This window comes from Panulirus ornatus, chromosome 36 (assembly GCF_036320965.1).
Source record: "Panulirus ornatus isolate Po-2019 chromosome 36, ASM3632096v1, whole genome shotgun sequence".
Lineage (NCBI taxonomy): Eukaryota > Metazoa > Arthropoda > Malacostraca > Decapoda > Palinuridae > Panulirus > Panulirus ornatus.
This window is the reverse complement of record NC_092259.1, coordinates 7,424,811-7,433,612: the sequence shown is the minus strand read 5'-3', so window position 1 is coordinate 7,433,612 and position 8,802 is coordinate 7,424,811. Positions and strand designations below refer to the sequence as shown.

The 8,802-nt window shown below is 41.0% G+C and overlaps 1 long non-coding RNA gene across 1 annotated transcript in view; it reads right to left on the bottom strand.

Moving 5' to 3' along the window:
• Positions 1-2,470: 2,470 nt before the first annotated feature.
• LOC139760284 (uncharacterized) overlaps positions 2,471-8,802 on the bottom strand; it is a 223,290-nt gene continuing 216,958 nt past the window's right edge. The window contains exon 3 of the long non-coding RNA XR_011715302.1: positions 2,471-2,530. This is a non-coding gene — a long non-coding RNA (uncharacterized lncRNA). The remainder of the gene's footprint in view (positions 2,531-8,802) is intronic.

Below are 8,802 nucleotides of genomic sequence, written 5' to 3'. Positions count from 1 at the left end.
TAAGCATGGAGCGAAAGAAAGATATGTCACCACTATGATTAAAACGTCTCGCTTCTCGAATAAAGAACCTGACACCCATTATCACACTTTGAACCAGTTATCATTTTCGATGTAAACTTGGTGATCAGGAGAAATGCTGGTCCCCACATTCATGACGTAATCTCGAATGGAAACGGTAAATGGAAATTAACAAACGGAAGTCATTGTCATTTCGCAAAAAAAAAAAAAGAAAACTGCCGATTTCGCTCTCGTGCAACGAAGGAACACAAGATGGAGGAAGAGTTGGAACAATGTGGAGCTTCTATTCCAGGCTAGGACGATTCACATCGAACCTCGACGAATCCTCAGATAACTATACACCACATAAAGTTAGGTTCAGAAAAAGTAACATTCATAAAGCTTTAAACAAATACTAGAGGGGTTTAAATATCTGCATGACATCTCCTCGTATTGGTGATGCCAACGAAGACAATCTAGTTGGCCCAGAAACACAAGAGGTGATATCAGATCAAGAGTTTCCGACATAATGCTGGAATCTAAGGAACTCGAAGCCCCGCAGTCTTTCAAAAAGGATCCCCTTACATTAATCCTGACAAGACGAAATCTAAAAACTTTGCTGAGCTGGTGCAGACTCGACTCCCTCCCTACCTATGGTGAAATCAGTCCTCAAAACACCTCTCTCAGACACGTTTCTTATCCCTTTTTCCAGTCCCAACATGAATTTGTTCTCCTGATATTACCTAAATGATAACAGTAATGAACATGGCGAGAGGTTCCAACAGGACACTGCTCAAATGTTAAAAAGATATACGAGGCCAAGTGGACTATGAAAACATGATGGCTGAGTACTGATGAATATGTGAATGTGATGAATCGAATTCCAAATACGAGAAACATTCCAGGAAAAAACCAATTTTTTCTTTTTAGCTTCAACATACAAGCACAACTTAATGAAGCGTAGTAATTATGATATGTACCTGTGACCCTTTCCGACCAATTGTTTGAAAAATACAAACTCAGTCAGAAATTTGGAATCATTTTCTTACCCAAGCTATATATATATATATATATATATATATATATATATATATATATATATATATATATATATATATATATATATATATATATATATTTCATATTATTCGCCATTTCCCGCGTTAGCGAGGTAGCGTTAAGAACAGAGGACTTGGCCTTTGAGGGAATATCCTCATCTGGCCCCCTCTGCTCTGTTCCTTCTTTTGGAAAAAAAAAAATTATCAAATATGATCATACTGGGCACACTACACCCATCAAAATACCCCACTACTATCCAAACAGCACAAAAACGTACATATCTGTCGACCAATGATAACGTTCCGATTTCTTACTTTTCCTCCCCCCAAATCAAACCAAACCACAACTGCATTAGACTTTCATAACAATAATAATGATACAAAATACCTGGAAAAAAAAAGTAAAATTTTTACATTACACAATATAAATTTCTAGTACAAGAACATTTGAAATATATAACAAAATCAAAGTAAAATCACTTACCTTAAATATATAAAAATGAAAATAAAATATACACCATATATATATATATATATATATATATATATATATATATATATATATATATATATATATATATATATATATATATATGTGCTACTGAAATTCTACAATATACGAGAGCTAAAGAATATGGGACCTAAACTAACCAGCTCACTCGAACACCTTACACACAAAATCATCCCATTTATTGAGCTGTTTCTAAACAACCGATTGAATCCACAATCTTCCTATAACGAGGCGAATCACCGCCATCCCAGGATGATGAGTGACACAGACACCATGCCAAGGGCGCACTCACTTGACACCTTCCCTCACCTACCCAGCCAGAGATATAAAGTTAAGTGTCACCTGACGACAAGATTCAAATCTCTGGAAATATATCAGAGTATCACTTGGGGAGGGAATCTACATTTTCAGCACTAGACCAAGAAGGGCAAAAGCTACGTTTAACGCTGAGGCTGAAGATTGAAATCATAACAAATAGTTCAGCTCAAGAGGAGGGGAATAAAAAAAAAAAACAGAAGAGCTATTCTTTATCTTGTATCAAGCACTCGAAATGTGGGTATACAGAAAACACATAATCCCCCAAGCTGTCAGTACACAGATATGCACCCAATACATCAAAACTACTACTTTCCACGTAATATGCATGCATGTAATCAAGCAATATACTTACACTTCGTTTTCCTCTCATCCACGCCAACAATCTTTTCAAAAAGCTTTTTTTTTCTTAACTTTAATCTTTTAAGTTCAAATCAAACTACGTACAACCACCACCACAACAAAAATCGCAGCGGTAGCATGCACTGCCATGCAACTACGAAACATGTGGAGTTGAATTCACGAGCATTACTGTCTCTACACACACACACACACACACACACAACAAACACAGACACACAAGCACTTGCCTGGACATCCGTCGCGCCACATCACAATGCTCTTGACATTCTAGGTGCACAATAACAGACTGAAAGAAAAATCAAAAAAAGAACGTGTAATAAGAACACAAAATAATCATGACTAGAAATAATATGTTAATCAAACAAAAGCTAAATGAGATAACTGAACATCTGAAACGAATGGCTGATTGAACTAAACTTTACAGTAATGCTGTAACGGAGGATACATTGAGAAGCGGGCGTTTTGTATTATGGGTTGATCAATACAGGAGAAGCAGGTGTTTTGTATTATGGGTTGATTAATACAGGAGAAGCAGGTGTTTTGTATTATGGGCTGATTAATACAGGAGAAGCAGGTGTTTTGTATTATGGGTTGATTAATACAGAAGCAGATGTTTTGTATTATGGGTTGATTAACACAGGAGAAGCTATTGTAGGGGTACAAAATGATCTGGTGATGTGGTATACAGTGATTTGATGTGACTGTTCATTCATATTTACGATGTCCATTATTAAGTAGAAGCAGAGCAGAGGAACGGCAATCAAGTATACTAAAAGGTGGTTAGTGTCAGAATACCGGGAGTCGATGGAGTGGTACTTGAGTGGATGGTACCTTGTACACAAAGGGCTGGTACTGTGGTTCGCGTGGAGTGTACTGGGGTAAACAACGAATCTATGCTGTGTTTTACAACTGTCAGTGTAAGTGATACACAGGAGGTGTGGTGTGATCATATACACTGTGAGGCTGGTGTAGTAGGTTGTAAAGGATGGTACAATGATATACAGGAGATGGTGTAGTGGTATACCAAGGCTGGAAAATGTACCTGCGTGTAGTGGTACAATGTGGATGGTACAGTGATAGAGAGCGAGAGGCGGTTGTCGCGGTACAACAAGGCTGGTACGGTGGTAAAGACGAGCAGGTGTAGTGGTATAGTGGGGTTAGTGTGGTACGACACTGAGGCTGGTGTAGCTGTATAATGATATCTGTGTGGTTGAAGAAAGGTTGACACAGTGGTAGAATGGCTGGTACAGTGGTTAACAAGGGATGGTACACTGGGTACAAGGGCTGGCACAGTGGTTACAAGGGCTGGTACACTGGTTACAAGGGCTGGTACAGTGGTTACAAGGGCTGGTACAGTAGTTACAAAGGCTGGTACAGTGGTTAACAAGGGTTGGCACAATGGTAGCACAAAGGCCTGGTGCTGTTATGGTACAGTGAGGATGGAGTCGCGACTTGGAGAGGATGGCTGGAGGGGTAAACAGGAAATTCGTGTTATGGTGCACAAAATGGCTGGCGTAAAGGGGTGGGGGTGGGGGAGGCGACGCTATGTGCAAAAGAAAGGAAACTGGAAAAACTGGGCGCAGGCCGCTGCTCCTCGATGACTCTCCAGCGTTCCAGGATGTGGCAACTGGAGGCCCTGGTAGTCGAACACCAGAGAGACAGAAGGTCCTAAAGGCAAGCCTCAAGGTCCTTACAAAAAAAAAGAAAGGAGGAAGTGGGGGTGTTCTGGTCGTATTTGCTTCAGGTACCCCCAAAGACTTCACGTCTCAAGAGATCTTTAGCTTCATATCCTATCAGTCTTTGGCTTACATATCCTGGAAGTCTTTTAGGCTACATATCCTTTACGAGTTCTTTGGCTTTAGACACAACAGTATCATCTCTGGCCATGAGCAAGCAAAGGTAAATCATGACATTGTGATGGTAGTCTAAGTGTGTTTGTGGCTGGCTGTCTGAGAGAGAAAAAAAAATGTGTGTGCCAAGGTGTATTTCTGTGGGATATATCTAAAAAATTTACCCTTGTACTCCTGATCTTTGTAGACTTTCTGAGACTGAAATGCCTTCATCTTTTCACACGAATGCCTATCAAAATTCATGCATATATTCCTTCAAAATGGAGATATACCTAGCCGGTAGTGGGACATAATCTGTAAGTTTTCCTCATTCTGCACAGAAAAACCATACGAATCATATATATATATATATATATATATATATATATATATATATATATATATATATATACGCAGTACAAAATATTCTCCTCGTAAATCTATTCATGTTAAAAGACGTAATCTACAGTACTTCTGATACTAATACAACGTTTATATCGTCATCATCTTTTTTTTCGGAGAGAGAGAGAGAGAGAGAGAGAGAGAGAGAGAGAGAGAGAGAGAGAGAGAGAGAGAGAGAGAGAGAGAGAGAGAGAGAGTGGCACCGTCTACAGCATATGTTGCCACAAGGGGGGTGATGCAATTTTATGCATACATAAATAATGATAGACAGATAGATAGATAGATTGAAAGATATAGATAGATAGGCAGATATATAGATGAAAAATAGATACATGGACCTCCCTTCAGTAGCGGTTAGCGTTCCTAACCGTGATGCAGCATTCACGGGCCGTTCAGGGTTAAGCGCATAGGTTCAATTCCTGGTTCCAGCAGTCGGTCCACAGTCAACCCAGCTCTTCATCCACCCCTAAGGGTTCGTCGATAAAATGGGTACCTGGCTCAGGCTAGCTAGGGTTTATGTACATATAGCGTTAATATGGACCTGACTAGGACCTCACACACACACACACACACACACACACACACACACACACACACACACACACACACACACACAAATACATCACTTATATTTCCTCTTGATGAGAAATTATCTACATTTCTCCAACAGTGATGGCCGGAAAACCTCAGATCTGCTTACCAACATCATATCTACCTTACAAACCACTGTATTCTACAGTACTGTAGGTGCTACCAGGCACCTACAGTAACACAAGATAAGACACTTCTAACTTGTCTTTCATCGGAGCCAATGTGGCACTTGAAAAAAAAAAATATGCCTCAATCATAGACATGGCTGAGAGAAGTGATGTAATGATTATAAATCAAAACAAGACACAATGAGGAAGGTTTAACCCAAGCTCCTCTTATGTCTGCAGACCCGATCCGTGAAAACAGAAAGGTTATATGAATTAGAAGGAAGGAAGGAAGGAAGGAAGAGGTCTCCACTGCTTTCCTGTGCGAGGACAAGAGAAAGAACATGACGGCCAACGCACGTGTGGCTCGTCATTGTCCTCATACACCTGGCCTTAATTATCTTAAGGTGTCTGAACATTAAGGTCTCCCTCCTGCGAAACAGGTCACCACTCTGCATTTCCATGTCCTTAGCTAACTTATGGAGTGTTTGCTTCAGCTTCTCGAAATACAGACGAACTTTCCCATCAGGGCCAATGACCCGTTATCAAAAACCTTTATCATCATATGATAAAAATCCTCTTCCAAGAAACTATAAAAAAAAAAAAAATGACGGTGTCAAGTACATGAGTAATGGTGGACTCGCCCAAACTGACCTCACACTTCTCAAGTAATTCACTCAACTGTGATCCTCACCTTACCTCTCCTTCCTTGGCGACACGACCACGGAACAAAGAGAGAGGCAAGGCGCCCGTCCTTGCCTTAAACACCTCCTTTCCTTACCTTCGGTACTCGCTCTTGGATAGTCAGCGTCTCCGAAGACTGCTGCGTGAGTGGGTTTTCCCTTCATCGGCCCGTGCCCTCGTTAAACATGGATGGCCCGTGCCCTCGTTAATCATGGATGGCCACCAAGGTCTCCCGGGAATTACCTTACGACACAATTCTCCTGCCTTCCGAGTTTCGTCTGAAAACTGGTAACCAGCGGGTCTTCATAACGATGTGAGACTAAAGTGTCTCTCTCATTGCCTCTTGCCACTGCTAAACAGGGAGGGTCTGTTTTTGCTCTTTTTTAGCTTCCACGACACAAGTCCTGGTCTCGTTTGCCACTCGTTAATACTGATGGCCAGCAAGACCTCAATGACAAACTCGCATGGTTCTCCACACACCTTCCTAAGGCACTGCTCAAAATAAGAGGGTCGGCGGCGAGGTTTTGTCCATGGTGAACCTCACGCCGTTTTCCACACCTTCCAAGGCACTGATGAATATGGCTAGCTGGCGTGCCAGAGCCCAAGGACATGTTGGACGAGATGGTGGCCTGATGTGGACATCTTGGTGAAGCGTCAGACAGCAGGATATTCGGAGAGCTGGAGATCTTGGTGGCGTGTCAGACAGCAGGATATTCGTAAAGCTGGAGATCTTGGTGGAAGTGTCAGACAGCAGGATATTCGGAGAGCTGGACATCTTGGTGGAAGTGTCAGACTGCAGGATATTCGGAGAGCTGGAGATCTTGGTGGAAGTGTCAGACTGCAGGATATTCGGAGAGCTGGCGATCTTGGTGGAAGTGTCAGACAGCAGGATATTCGTAGAGCTGGAGATCTTGGTGGAAGTGTCAGACAGCAGGATATTCGTAGAGCTGGAGATCTTGGTAGGGGTATCAGACAGGAGGATATTCGGAGAGCACAATATTCGGCACATTTCCCCACTAATCTAAAATGAAAGCGGTGCCGACATCTCGGGTTCTCATCTCTTATTTACAGCCACCGCTGGGCACGCCCGGAACAGTTACCAGACTCCTCTTTAATGAACTAATATTAGCATGTTTTCCATTTTTTTCCCCTATTGTCGAGCTGCACACTTGAGCACTCCCTCGCATCACATGCATCTAATCCTATTAATCCGCTGTTCCGGATCAGTTAATTACGAGTTAATCCACATAAAAATTAATCAATGTCTTCTCTCGTTCTGTATTATCAAGTTCGAAAATATCAACTTTGATCAACAGCCCTAAACTTAAGTCTTCTCATCTGACATACTTAGAAATGGTTTCTTCTTGGTTTTAACGACAGTAAAGTCATCGCGTCGTTCGAGACGACCCCCAAACAAGGCTCTTCGTTGAATCATCCACTTTACATTGGAGTTAAGTGCTGAAGCGAACGAGTGTTCTTGAATGAACAAACTACCACTCTGTAGTTATGACGACACAGTGATCATGCCCCGTCTGCGCTGCTTCCATGATCCCTTAACATACATTCAAGACCTTGTTCCAGGACGTCTGTCACCCTCTGGAGGTTCAGGCATCTTGCTTGGGGTTCGTATATGATTCCAGTACCACGCCCATGTCAACACCCCCAAAGACAAGGGTTTGTGGCTGGGTTGTAACTCGTTCGTGAGGTTCGGCATGAATCCGCCACATAATCTGTATCGACTAACAAGGACACAACTGTAACTACATAATCTGTATCGACTAACAAGTATACAACTGTAACGGACTAATTACAGAATTGCAAACAGGCACATAGTTTCACGAGTCCAGGAGTTTTTCTCCTCTTCTATTTTTTTCATAATTCTTATTCCCACCTTTTTAAAAATTTAAATCAATTTACCTCATATTTGCGTTTGACTGCCAGTCAAATATTTATCAATTAACTTTCTGCCGTGCTCATTACATGTGTTCCTCGGTACACACACACACACACATTCGAATAATCCTACTTTAGGCTTCCGAGGCAACGTTATGTAACAATATGTTTAAAATTCATATTTTTTTTTTGCAGTCGTGTGTGTGTGTGTGTGTGTGTGTGTATGTGGCTTTGGAGTCCTGAAGTGTGGAAAAAAAATCGTGTTCCCATGATATCGAATGTGGTTTCAAAACGCAATAAGAAAGCTGAAGCACAAAGTATCTTCAGTGTCCGAGTTTTGGGATGACAGACTGAAATGTGATCTAATTTCTTTTTTCTTGAGCCCCAACAACTGATAAAGAGACACTTGGTCCTCTGGCTAACCACAAGCCTGAGCAAGGCGCACATCACCGCACCAGGAAAGTTGGACAATCCACATGATTCCCCTCCTTTTCAGTTACGGGAATCTGTATGAGAAAAGTTTAACTTTATATCATTTACTAAGTTTCAACAACGTTCAGCCATTTGGTTTTTCAACTTTGCTATTGCATCTACCTTATTCATACTCATTATTCTTATTCATACTCATTCTATATATATATATATATATATATATATATATATATATATATATATATATATATATATATATATATATATCTTTCTTCTTTCTTTTAAACTATTCGCCATTTCCCGCGTTAGCGAGGTAGCGCTAAGAACAGAGGACTGGGCCTTTTTTGGAATATCCTCAACTGGCCCCCTCTGTTCCTTCTTTTGGAAAATTTAAAAAAAAAAAACGAGAGGGGAGGATTTCCAGCCCCCCGCTCCCTCCCCTTTTAGTCGCCTTCTACGACACGCAGGGAATACGTGGGAAGTATTCTTAATCCCCTATCCCCAGGGATAATATATATATATATATATATATATATATATATATATATATATATATATATATATATATGCCCCAATCATGGCCATCTCGGATGAAAGAATACATGGTAAGAAAAGGAAAGAAG